Source organism: Lissotriton vulgaris, chromosome 4_1 (genome assembly GCF_964263255.1).
Source record: "Lissotriton vulgaris chromosome 4_1, aLisVul1.2, whole genome shotgun sequence".
Lineage (NCBI taxonomy): Eukaryota > Metazoa > Chordata > Amphibia > Caudata > Salamandridae > Lissotriton > Lissotriton vulgaris.
The window spans coordinates 496,000,749-496,015,181 of NC_141691.1; positions in this window are offsets into that span (position 1 = coordinate 496,000,749).

A 14,433-nucleotide genomic window follows, 5' to 3' on the forward strand; every position below is an offset into this window, starting at 1 on the left:
GTGAATGGATGCATGAGTGCAAAGAAGAGTGTAATATAGTCAATTAACTTTACCTCCTTGTGAGTGTCAGGTTTAGTTAGGCCTCCTCTCAAAGGATCTTAGTGCTGGGATACCACGTACAGAGTGATCTGTTTCTGCTCTGTACTAAAATGCTTGTAACTCTTGTACTGAGCCGAAGTGGTGAAAATAATGCTTCTAAATATAGTTGCCATGTTGGAATGGTAAAACAGTCAAGCACTTAAGATCATTCCATTCCAAGATGGCTATCCAGTGTAGCAATAGTGGGGCAGGATGCAGCCTACTGCGGGTGAAATGAGTGGCATTTGTAAGTGAACTATATACTCCATTAACCCCTTAAGTGCTGCGCACGTTCACCGGTCGACAGCACCACTACCTCCGTAGTGCTGCCGTCGGCCGTTGATTGTTCGAACTGCACCTGCGCAATGGAACGTCCAGCACTGGAGCTGGATGTTCCATAACAGTTAAGCTGTTAATTTACATGATTATTGGCTGTCCCCTGAAACTATTACATGCTCTGCAATACAGAAACTGAATACCATTTATGAGAAGATTGAGGAGGCCAAAATTTCAAAACGGGTTGGCTTGGGCCAAATGACTGATTGTTTCATTAGGATCCAAGCCAACCTCCTACTTTGAAAATTATATGAATGACATCTATACCTCATTCACAAAAGCTCTTTCCATAAGATTTAGGTTAGGTATGCTAACTCTTGCTAACTTTACTTCTAAATGGAATGGTAACCAGGGAGGTAGCAAAATATGTCCTGCTTGTAGAGGTGTTGAAGAAACCGAATGTCATATTATTAGAAGCAGAGTAGGCTTTGGATTGCTCCTTTGTGCTCTCTTTTAGGTGCAATCCAAGATAAGGTAGCAAGAAGATTATGTAGAGCGGACACATCACCTATTTAGAACGTATATGGCTAATTCAACAAACAATTGGCTCTTTTACCTTTACTACAGCCGTTGCCAAGCCTTAATGTTAATTTCCCTTCTACTATAGACTATGTTTTTATTGAATTTAGAACTTGTGATTTTATCATTATAATACAATTAGAGCACTTTATTTAGGTAGGTTGTCTTGCGAGACACGGTATGAAAAGTAACCTCAGCTGTATCCTTGTTTTATACGACCACATTGGCTAAAGAAATGTATAATTTACCTGGTAAATACAGTATGCACATGCCTAGTAATGCCTTTTGTTTTTAAGGTTTGCTGGCATTGGTTTGTATTTTTATAACAAAATATAATGTTACAGCATGATATGGAAATTCTGTACTATAGGCTTGATGGACCATTATTAGGCGTTTGTATAGGGTCTATACTTGTATACATGTCTTCGTGTCCCTAGTCCAATAATGGTCACTTCTGAGAAACACGTATATGCATGGCATCTGTACAACTTTTAGATGACCTTGTAACTGATGTTTTTAATTTTTTGAATTGTATTACTTTTATGGTCATTGGCCAAAATAAAGTAAAATAAAGAAATGAAGAAAGAGCAGCACATGAGATGTCTATTAGAAGTCTCTGGGGAGCTGCAAAATGCTAATAAATATTATAATAGGGAGATATGAAAAGTAGCCTATGAAAGAAAGGTGTCAAATTAATAGACTGGCCACCATCCCAGACACTAAAGTGAACTCTTTTTCTGACATATGTGCACATGTGATCAGGAAACTTTCTGTTAGTCACAGGGCAATAAAACTAAAGGCAGAAAAAAGTAAGCCCATAACCCTTTGCAGTATGTTATCATAGGGAGAAGCAGAATGTCAATGACACTCAATGAGACAGTAGAGGGCTGATCCAAATACACTGTGTGTATGCATTTGTATGTGGAGGTTATGTCTTTTTTGTTACAAGGGGCTGGCAGACAACTACCACATGCCAGACCCTCCTAAGAAGTCCAGAAGTGATCATCATAGTGCAAATCGTCTGCCACCATGGTTTGTCAGGAGAGGTAACCATCATAGTGCAAATCTTCTACGACCACGGTTTGTCAGGAGAGGTAACCAACACATTGCTTACTACAGTAATATGAGAAATTCCATGTACCAAAATGCCTGTCTACTACACAGTGTGATATCAATCCACCCGGAAAGGCTTTTTGGGTTCAACATAATGTTATCACAAGAAATAAGTCAGACCTACGTCCTTTGTTGTAATGTTTTGTAATAATCAAGTTAGACCTATGGCAGGTAGCATACCTTTTACTAATGAACCATTAGGCCTGAACCCTTTATTCTGTTCTCATCACCACAACCAAATCCGGCCTACTGTATTGAGAATAAGCTTTCCTACAGAGAGACCATTATGTACGCAGACATAACATCTAAAATATGTACAAAATTAGACTCCGCAAAATAATATGCAACCCTTCCTGAAAGGGCCTTGCAAGGATTTTCACAGTGCAAATATTCTACACTTATGGTTTTGTCAGGAGGGTATTCAACACCAGACTCCTTGAGTACCACAGTAATCTACGAGGATTTATGTAACATAGTAACTGTTTTAAGGTTTTACTGCTGTATAATAATAATCCACCAAAACATTATACAACCCCCATAAAACTGCAACACAAGGATTGTCAGATCGCAGCTCCTCTACCAGTTTTTGTCTTGTGGCGTAACTAACAACAAGGCCTAGATGTATCATCGTTTCTATTTGCGATTTCTTAATAGCAATTTTTACTGGATCGCTATTAAGAAATCGCAAAATGGGATGTATGTTTTAAATCGCAATTTTTTTGCGATTCCTTATTATTCCAAATTTGCGAATTCGCAAGTTGCGAATTCGCAAATAAGGAATAATTTCCCATTCATTCCTATGGGCCAGGAGGCCCATAGGAATGATTGCGAAATAATTCTCAAATTGCGAATTCACAATTTGCTAATCACAATTTGAGAATTATTGCATGGGTGCAGGGGTGTCTCATGGACACCCTGCTGCACCCCTGAAACTTACATGTATGTGCATATGGCGCACATACATGCCCTATGGGCATGTATGTGTGTCACATGCCACCCTCAAAATTGACAAATTTTGGTTTGTGAAAGGATTTCGCAAATTAACACGAACCTCTAGTTGGTGTTAATTTGCGATTCCTTAACCTGAATTCGCAAATTAAAAAAGCTTCGTACATGGCATTTAAGGAATAGCAAAATTGCAATTCCTTAAATGCTTAAGCAAAATAAGGAATCACAATTTTTTGCGATTCCTTATTTTGCTAATTTCACATACATCCCAAGAGATGCAAAATGTCCGTTTGCGATTCGGTAAGGCCGAAATTCTGCGAATTTCAGCCTTAACGAATCGCAAAATGCTTGATACATCTAGGCGCATAATCCTTACCTATTATGGTAATCCGTCAGATTCCATTTAACAAAATGTCTGTCCGTAGCCTTTACTTCAGTGTAATAACATTCCACTATTCAAGGGCTACCAGCGTTCACATATACTTTCACAAAAAATAAGGGCCTGATTACGATGGCGGGTTCACTGCCAATATAAGGCCAGATCCGCCCGCCATATCAGGACGGCGGGCGGTGTGCCGGGCGGTCGGAAAGCCCGTCCGCCATGGATCCGACAGAGGCAATTGTTATGAGTGCCTGTGGGATCCGCACACATTCACAAAATGGTGGCGGTGCCTAGTAGGCACCGTCCACCAGATTAGGATGCTGCATCCCCACCAGCCTTTCCATGGTGATTCAACCACCATGGAAAGGCTGGTGCGAATGTGCTTTGGGGCCCATTGTGGGTCCCCCCTGTGCCGGGGCTGGATATTTTTGCACTTGGGGGGGGGCACCATTTCCCTGCACCATGTAGCAGGCACCACATGGTGCCTGCCACACAGTGAAGGGAAATGCACAACATGCATTTTATACATTGTGGTGGTCGCATTGTAATCTCATGTCCCAATCCCCGGGATGATGGCGGATGGACCACAGTCCACCCTCCATCGTAATGAGCCCCTACGTTAGGCCTGCAGGCTTTCTCATAAGTTTTTATAATAGGTAGATCAGAACTATGGCACCACTAACTAAAGGCTTTCCTTTTAAATATACCTACCACTTGAGTGAACAAAACATTCCTTTTTTAACTATTCCAGGAGTTGGTGGTCATTTGATGATTCCCAACCAAGACTGCCGACTTGAATTACTGATATCTGTGCATGAGGGTGTTGCTTCTTCACATGCCAGTGGTGCAGGAAGACTTTTGCTGCTATAGATACATTATTGGTGGCAAGCCTTATACCAACAGGCCAAAATATTTGTCCTGTGTTCTGACATTTGTCAACAAATTAAAGCTTCCATCATGGCTCGCCCACCACAGACACACCTCTTGATTTCCTACAAGCTTTTTGGATGCATTTATTTGGACAACTATGGTCCACTAATTTCGGATAATGTATATAAATTTACCTTAGTAGCTGTTGATTCATGTTCCAGGTATGTCTGGGTTTGGCCATAGCATACAGCTGACGCTCAAACTTAAAGGCATGCAAGTCTTTATCAGGACACCTGCATGCAGTACTCTCCACTCAGACCAGGGCCTGGCCGTTGCTTCTAAAGCATATTGGTATACTATGGCTTCCTTGGGTGTACAGATAAATTATTCCTCTATAACAAGAAATAGATTCCTTACTGTGTTATTAAACTTTTAGTTTTGTTACCAACTGGTCTACACACAAGTTTGATATTTCTTGTGCTCAAAGAAATGGTATAAGGTACTTATTATTGCACAACACTGCAGTTAATTCTTTCTCTCAACATTTTATTTTCATGGCATTAAAATCACTTGTATAAAATTCATTACAAAACATTACATTTCCAAAATATACTAAAGAGAATTGCCTAATCTAATACAAAAGTAAATCCTGTTCTGTTTTGATGCTCGAAACAACAAATTAAAACCAATTAAAACAATATGTCATACATTAAAATATTGATGTTAAGCCTTCCCAAAACATTTTTTAGGTAATATTGTGGGCAGTCCTTTGTCGACGCGTTTCGGTGAATTGTTATTTGGTGTAGGCAGTAACTCGTGTACACAAAAATTACTCCAACTGACTGGACGATGGTCAATCAAAAATGCACTTAAATGGGAGGACGTGAAGAATCATGTGTAACGGAAATTGTGTATCTTCACCAATAGGTGAGAAAAGAAACAATTCCTTTTTGTTTAGTTACCCTCACACACCCTAGTGGTGACATGCTTCATCATCAGGTCACCCCGACACCTATAAGTTGGGGTGGGCTCGACTACAGTGTTGGGAGCTCTTTGAAGTTTGTAGAAGACCAGGGGGACTATAAAGATAAGAAACCTCTGATAGAACCCCGGTTTCCCTTTATTATTGGTCTGTCAGGGTTGTTAAAACTACTAAAAAACGGGTTGATGTAGGAGTATTATGGTCCTAAGAGTGCCAACATGCTTCAGACTATATGCAACCGTAAAGGTCCTGGACTTTCTTCAGGGCTCGTGGTGGCCTTCCTGGGGTACAGAATGGGGAGTTCCCTGTCCTGTCAGTGAAAAAAGGGCAGAGTAGCTGCTCCCTATGTGTGTGATAAATAATTTGTCTATCACATGTAGGTCTCCATCCAAATTTTGTGGAGTCTCCGTTTCTCAAGGGACCGTGTGGCCATGTCGGGGTAGCTCTGTAGTCAATCCTTCATAAAGAGTCCTGCCCCCCCCCCCCTTCAAATCTGTCTGGTCACGGTCCCCGGAAAAGAATAGTAAGTAAGGCTGTTCTACATCCGTTTGTTTATACTTTTATTTTATAAATACTGTTCAATATTCCAGGATATGGTGTTATTAAAGTAGGCAGAAGATCATGAAGGCTGTGATAAGTCCTTGAACATATTCTATAGTTTAGTTCTTATATTCTCAATAGGCTCTGCGCATTGGAATAATATATCCTATATATTTGACGTAGGACTTGGGTCTACTAGGTCTCTATCGAATATATTAGACTTAATTGTGAGTGCGAGCTAGCTCAGAGGTCACTAGAAACTTTCTTGAATTCACAAGAAGGGATTAGTTTCTGACTACCGCATAAACATGACAACTTTGTTTCCCCAAGAATAAATGTATCTTCAACAATTGTGCATGCTTCGTTTCATCAGAGGCGCAGAGAAATAGAGAGACGGGCGTTTTCAATAAAAGGATTTATTGAACAGTCTTCTTTCTTATGCAAGTAAAGTGAACTGCTACAATCGTAATTCTGGTTGCAAAGTATAAAGCCTACAGTAAGAAGAGTATTATAAAATAATACTGTAAAGGCATTGTAGGGTTTCTAAACCATAGATAAATACATGCATAAATAACAAAGGCTAAAAGTACTAAATTGGTGCTTCTAAAATACACCTACCCCAATGTACCTAACCTAAGTCTAGTACGAGGTAAGAAGTAGGTGTGGTGTAGCATATGTTTAGTTTTTTCAATGCCAAGAATCTAACCAAGATTTCTCTTAGGGTCTAATCAGCTCCATACCTTGGTTTTAGAATGAAGGAGGTCTGGTATCTCCAAGATCCCGTGAGGGGAGCTTGGAAACACTGGAGCTGGATTCTCAGCGAGAGAAAGGACAGCTTCTCGATCAGTGCATCAGCTGGAGGGTCGGCTTCCTTCAGGCGCTTTCTGTAGCAAGCTGCGTTGGGCAAGTAGATAGTTGAGCTGCTCCGAACCACCGTGTGTTTGCTAGGGGAAGTGTAGGCATATTTATACCTTGAAGGTGCCTAGTTTGACGTAAAGTCAGGCATAATAACGTCATCAAAGAACCCCAAGGGAATGGTAGTTCTTTGAAAACTCCATGAGTTCTTGGACAAATCAATATCCCTGACTGCTGAAGCCAAGTTTTCCAAGAAATCATTGTGGCTTTTTGAAATAAGATGAAGTAGCCATGCCTGTATTTGGACTGCATGGTTTATGTATAAATATGGTTATGATTTCTTATGCCTATATAAGGGCAAAGTGAATTGTACCTATATAAGGGCATGAATCAGTAAATTTTGCTCGGATCCTAAAACGCTATACAACAATTCTAAACAAAAAGGATAGAGACATGCTGTTATCAACATAAGTGTTACTTACATCTGGATGGAAAATGCTGCCCATTTCCAATCTGTTACAAAGCTCTATTAGAAGTACACTAAAGACTACCCAAAGCATGCTGTTCAAGCATGTCCCAACTCTTATTTGTTGATTAAATGCGCCGTCCTGCGTCTCGGACATCCATTTTTTCGCAGCAACTAACACTAACCATGGAGTGTGTGTGCTTTTAAACCATCATAGACCCGGAAGCGGAAACCGATTGTTCATTAAGTAACCTTGCCCTTCATCAACCCTCCCACCCTGGCTTATAATCAGTATATAAAGGGGCAGCCCTATAGGGTAGGAATTTGGATCGTAAACAGTTTTGACATAGTCCATAAAACGTGTACAAAAAAACAAGGGGAATTAATAGAGCGTGTGCACAACCTAATACTACTGATTCTTTTAGCAAAGCTAAACAAGTTTGACCATCAGTGTCTAACGGGGCAGCCATTTTGGAAAGGATACTAGTTGTCCTATGTATTTGGGTGTCTGACAACTAAAAAGGTGAAAAAGAGAAACGTAAAGTCAAATATTTGGTAATTAGTATTATCCCGGCACATATAAGCTACAGCCACTATGTAGCTTGAGTAAAAACAAGTCATAGAGTGATCGATAATATACATATTAAGATGGGACACACCCAGAATTGGAAATTCCAGCAAAATTCCGTATGTATATTTGAAAATGTAATTGAAACAAGGCGCAATATGGTGCACAGAAAAGCACGATGCCCCCACTACATTCCCACAGAGAGGGATTAGAAAGAAGTAAAAATGAGAACCCTGTTAGTTGTTGGAGACATAGGGCCCGATTCACAGAATGAACTTAAGACTCAATCCTAAACTTACTACTATTTTGGTATTCACAGAATGCACTTACTAATTTTGGCATTCACAGAATGAACTTACTACTCTTGGTATTCACAGAAGTTAGGATTTTGTCTGTCTTAAGTCTGTCTTAAGTTTGCCTTAAGACAAACTTAAGACAAAATCCCAACTTCTGTGAATACCAAAAGTAGTAAATTCATTCTGTGAATGCCAAAAGTAGTAAGTGCATTCTGTGAATACCAAAATAGTAGTAAGTTTAGGATTGAGTCTTAAATTCATTCTGTGAATCAGGCCCATAGAGATTAACAGAGACCATGGTTCTGCACATATCATAATGTTCATTGTGACTTTCATTCAAACATTTTAGTTCCTCAGTTAGAAAAACACAGGTAGTGAATAAACCATATTTCAAGTCATTTTACACAAAGAAATGCAATGTTTGTGAGTTGTACCAAAACCTATTTTACAGCAACAGGCAGAAGAATATAAGTACAGCATACTAATATAACCATAAACTGCTATTTGGTACATCAACCTAATAGAAATACATGTAATTCTTTATCAAAGTTCAGACCTTTTTCTACCGCCCGTAATCTGAGAATCCATTGTGTTTCAGTACTTTTAAGGGCTAGAAGTCCGTCACCCCCTCTAGGGCTACATTGTACATGTGCTATGCCATGAAACCTAATGCCACTCATGTTGTCCGGAGTATGCGTTCCATTGAAATGTACCGCAAACAGATGGCTAATTTTATTATTACGGACTACCCTTATGTGTTCTTAAAATCTTTCTTTGAGTAGCCATAGGGTGCTACCTATATAGATCAGTCCACAACAACCGACTATGCAGTAAACTACATAGCTCATGGTGCAATTCATGAAATGTCTTATCCTATGTTTAGCTGTGGTATTGTATTGAAATTCAGTCAACTTTTTTGTTGCAAATTGGCAGGCGTTACATTGTATGCACCTATAAAAACCAGGGGGTTTAGTGGGTAACCAAGTGGAAGTTTTTTTTGTAGGTGGTAGAAAACTAGGAAAGAGTAGCTCCCTCAGCGTTGTTCCTCTTCCATGAGACACTGTCGGGTTGTTAGCAATAAACTTTTTCACTGATATATCAAGTTTTAGTAAATACCAGTGTCTATGGAGAATCTGATATACTTGATGGCTATGTGTATTAAAATAGGTTACCAGAGAGATTTTACGGTCATTGGTAGATTTGGATTTCTTCTTGTTGGTCAAAAGAGATTGCCTGGATTTCTTCTGTATTGTACCTACTGAATGTTTAATTGTCCTTTGTGAATAACCGCTGTTCGCACTAGTTTTTCAACCCCGTGAGGAATACAGAGTCTTCACTACAGTTCCTGCATAACCTATTCATTTCACCCAAAGGAATGGAATTAATTTGTGACCTGGGATGCGCACTGCTAGCGTGCAACACCGAGTTGCACGCTGTAGGTTTCCGGAAGAGTCTGGATAAAATCCTATTGTCTTTGATGTAGAGGATCACTTCTAAGAAGTCAATTTCTGACCTGATAACTTTACGTGTGAACCTCAAATCATACAGATTGTTATTGAGATGTTCCAGTCATTTCATTAGGCTCTGTTTGCTACCCGACCAGATGACAAAGATATCGTCAATTTAACTGCTCCAATAGGTAATGTGTTCTGTAAGTTCTGTATCAGCTGCTCTCCATAAATGGTGATGTTCAAAATGTCCCATGTATAAATTGGCATAGGAGGGTGAAAATTTCAAACCAAGGGCTACCCCTACAGCTTGCCTATACCAATTTCCGTGTTATAAAAAGACATTGTTTTCAAGAATTAAGCAGGTTAGATCGATGAGCCTTTGTGTATGTTCAAAGTGCGTGGCATCTCTTTGTGAGAGTGAATATGCCCGAGCATGTAATCCCTTTTCCAAAGGTATACATATATAGAGTGAAGATACATCCATGGTCACAAAAGAAAACTCAATAGTCCACTCCACATCCTCCAACTTATTCAGTAGGTCAATTGTATGCCTTATACATGAGGGAAGATTGTGTACCATTGGTTGTAGGAATACATCTATATATTCCGATATGTGTTCTGTAGGTGAGCCGATACCAGAAATGATGGGCCTGCCTTGTGGGAAATCACTTGGTTTGTGAATTTGCGGTAGAATATATAGGCATAGAGCCCTTGGTGTAACATTATATAGATACTTACGGCCACATGCATCATTGAACTCGTTTGCGATTCCTAAATTGCAAAAATTAAGGAATCGCAATTTAGAAATTGTAAACTGCAATGCATGAACAATTCGCATTTATTTTTGCGATTCAGTGTTTTTCCTTAATTGCGATTCACAATTTGCGAATCGCAATTAAGGAAAACCCTTCCCATTGATTCCTATGGGCCAAAAGGCCCATAGGAATGCCGCCACCCCCTCTCAACACAATCCCCAAGAAAGGGAATACGGAAACGGTTCTGAACTTTTGGAAGGCGGGAGGGAGTTACCCTCCCGGCCGTATTTATTAAAATATGAAACAAAATTAAAACATTAAAATAACAGTTTCATATCATGTACAATTTCATTTCCACATTACGATGTTCTTGGCTAACCTTAACACATCTCTAATACAAAGGTTCTCCTAGCCGATACTAAACATCCTGCAAATGCATTTCTAAAATTGAAATTGTACATCCTAACATTACGGGCCAACGGCAAGGTCGTAACCGGTGTCAGATCCCTAAACCAGAACTCCCCCCTCACTTGTGAGGGGCAGTCGCACAGAGGACTACACCTTTGTGCCTATTTCCAATTTCCCTTGTCTTGACGGGGGCCCCATGTTAACTCGACGCCATCTTAGTGGTCGTCCGAGGACTCGTGTGAGGTGTCTAGAAGGTAGCGTAGACCCCCCTCCCACCCCACACAATTTACCACATCTGCCGTCGCAGATGTCCTGGCCCCATAAATTCCCAGGAGAGGCCCTGCAGCCCCTCCTCCCCAGGGAGGGGCCTATGGCCGCCTTCCCTTTCGGCGTCCCCATCCTTAGAGGGGACCGCCTCCCCCCGGGCGCTCCCATCCGTAATGGGTGACGCCCCCACCTCTAGGGATCTTCCAATTACTGCTCACCGATCATGACCTTACCGCCCGACCAAAAATTAAATACGACAATCTAAGGCTAAAGAGGAGAAAAACAATCATACTTAAGCATTCAAAGTATAAACTCTACAGAACATCACTGTTCAACTCTGGTGCAACTACTTTTGAATAAACGTGTTGAAAATGAAGATTATCAACTTTATTGCATATCAAATCACCAACTTTATTCAGAACAACCTGTAAGAAAAAACAATACCACGCCACACGACTTTATTCAAACAACTCGCTGTCATCAGGGGCTGGTGGGTGGGTCAAAATTGGCTCTTCGTTCCGTCTCGAGCTCACGGGCAACGGGGAGGTGCAGCTTCAGAGCACAGGAACAAGAGGATGCTTTCTTGGCTTGTCGCTCCTTTTATCCTTCTTCGGGCGGGCGTGGACCCACCTCCAATCCGCCTCCGGGGCGTGGCTAGCGGCTTCGGTGTCTAGGACAACCCACTCTTGGGCGGGAAAAGGCGCGCCCCGGCTACGCCGCTTCGGGCATACCAGCCGAGACCCGCCTCCCGCCCAAAATGGCTTCCCGGGGGGATCGGGGTACTCCACCATACGTTCGGGGGGACCAAGTGGTCGCCCCTTTCCATATGGCTGAGATACCCGCCACCCCCTCTCAACACAATCCCCAAGAATGGGAATACGGAAACAGTTCTGAACTTTTGGAAGGCGGGAGGGAGTTACCCTCCCGGCCGTATTTATTAAAATATGAAACAAAATTAAAACATTAAAATAACAGTTTCATATCATGTACAATTTCATTTCCACATTACGATGTTCTTGGCTAACCTTAACACATCTCTAATACAAAGGTTCTCCTAGCCGATACTAAACATCCTGCAAATGCATTTCTAAAATTGAAATTGTACATCCTAACATTACGGGCCAACGGCAAAGTCGTAACCGGTGTCAGATCCCTAAACCAGAACTCCCCCCTCACTTGTGAGGGGCGGTCGCACAGAGGACTACACCTTTGTGCCTATTTCCAATTTCCCTTGTCTTGACGGGGGCCCCATGTTAACTCGACGCCATCTTAGTGGTCGTCCGAGGACTCGTGTGAAGTGTCTAGAAGGTAGCGTAGACCCCCCTCCCACCCCACACAACTTACCACATCTGCCGTCGCAGATGTCCTGGCCCCGGGAAATTCCCAGGAGAGGCCCTGCAGCCCCTCCTCCCCAGGGAGGGGCCTATGGCTGCCTTCCCTTTCGGCGTCCCCATCCTTAGAGGGGACCGCCTCCCCGTTGAGGGGCCAATGGCCGCCTCCCCCAGGGCGCTCCCATCCGTAATGGGTGACGCCCCCACCTCTAGGGATCTTCCAATTACTGCTCACCGATCATGACCTTACCGCCACAGGCCGGATAGTTGACCGGCTATCCGGACCCCCCACAAAAACTCCTACTTAAAGGTCATGGCTGTAAACTCTTTAACCAGGCTACGAGGTCTCCTATGAGTAAAGAATTCCCCACCCGGGACAAATTGACCCCATCCTCTAGATACATATTGTCCCCCCTGATACATCCATGCGGAATCGAATGCAATGTACTTGTACGAAACAGTCTACCAAGCTTGTTATTCACTTTCTTTACCGAATGATTTATAGCAGACACAGAATTAGCCCCTCGCCACACCTTCCGAGGAATCATATGGGACCAAGCAATCGTGCAACCCGGAACCCTTCTCGCCAACCAACTTACAGTGGATAGCATCAACTCGAGAAGTACCCGTCGACCAGTGGTCACCAAATCATTGCCCCCAAGATGCACTATGACTATAGATGGCGGTGACCTTGTCCGCCCTAACAAGCCCTCCATAAAAGTTTGAAACTGGTCAATACAGAGCCCGCCCCTTCCGTAGAAGGTCACCCTGTACCCGTATTCCCCAGCCATGTGAAACATGTCACCTGCTTTGAATACGTCCGCGGCACGCATCACGTATGAGTGGCCCACGACCCACACCACTCTCTCCTCAGCCGGTGGTCTTTGACCGCTGGTTCCCAGGTGTCGGGTCGACTGCACAGTCCGCCCCGCCTCGTAAGCTTGCGAAACTGTAAACCAAACAAAAACAAGAAGCGTGAGTGCATGATATCAGCTTCACAACATGTGCAACCGCACATACCTTTTGTAACAATTCGAGGACCAACGCCCCGACTGTTTTACTTTTTCCACACTCAGACCCCTGGCTGTAGCCTCTGTAGCAGCCCCTATCCGGAAGGAATGGGTCCCAAACTCGCACGGGTTCAAGCCCGCGGCTGTAATTGCCATTGCGAGCACCTGCTGGAACTGAAACCTAGTCAGTGGGGTGGCGTCTGCGTGCCTCAGCAAGGTTCCCCCCCATGATGCCGCCCTGTGCGCCAAATACTCCTCAACGCATGCAACCGGGCACATGGGAGATCCGGGAATCCGCTGGACTACCACACTGTCCCCGATCGCACCCTGATCGGCCTTGGACCTGGCAAACGAGACCATCATCGTCTCCCCCTTAATTTGTATGTGCTCTCGGCACAGACCTCCCCCCGTATCCTGCTTGTTCTTTGCTACCAGTTCGCTAACCCGCATAGCCCCATGGAATGCCAATGCAAAAGTGGCCCGGAATAGCACTGTCTCTGATTGAGATGAACATGTTGCAGGGAGTACGGACAGTAACAGGGCCAACCTTTCCAGACCTATCGGGTGCCTTTCGTCCACTCTGCGACCCTCAAGGCATTGCCACCCACGCAACGCCTTCTGTACCACAAAAGACGCTGTGGGGTCCTGGATACCATGAGCCCGAGCCATAAAAGAAATGGCGGCCCGGTGCCTCTGAGCCGTAGCTACTGATTTGCCTGCCTGATGTAAAGACAACAAAAATTTCAGGACATACTCTTCTTGGCCCCAAAGCTCCCCCCTAGCAGAACCCAAAAAGGACCAATAGGAACGGAACGCCCCTTCGTATGCCTTCCTTGTCCTGGGTGCTAAACTCTCTCCCACGAGGTTTTGTAGTTCGGGGCACCGAGAGACCAGAGAGCTTCGGGAAATGGTGCCGCCGCCGGGTCCGCTGTGGGCAGAAAATCCCAGAAGGCCTGCATACGGGAACGAGAAAGTGCATCAGCTGCTTGATTCACCACCCCCGGCACATGTCTTGCCCTAAAAAGGACGTTCAGTTGCATACATAGCAAGACAATTTCCTTAAGCAATCTCAAAATCCATTTGCATCGTGCTGCCTGACTATTGATACACTCAACCACGGTCATGTTATCAGACCAGAATACCACAGAGTGATCCCGAAACCCCTCAGGCCATGTTCTCAAGGCCACCAGAATAGGGAACAATTCGAGAAAACCAATGTTACCTGTAAGCCCACTCTCATGCCACCACGATGGCCATG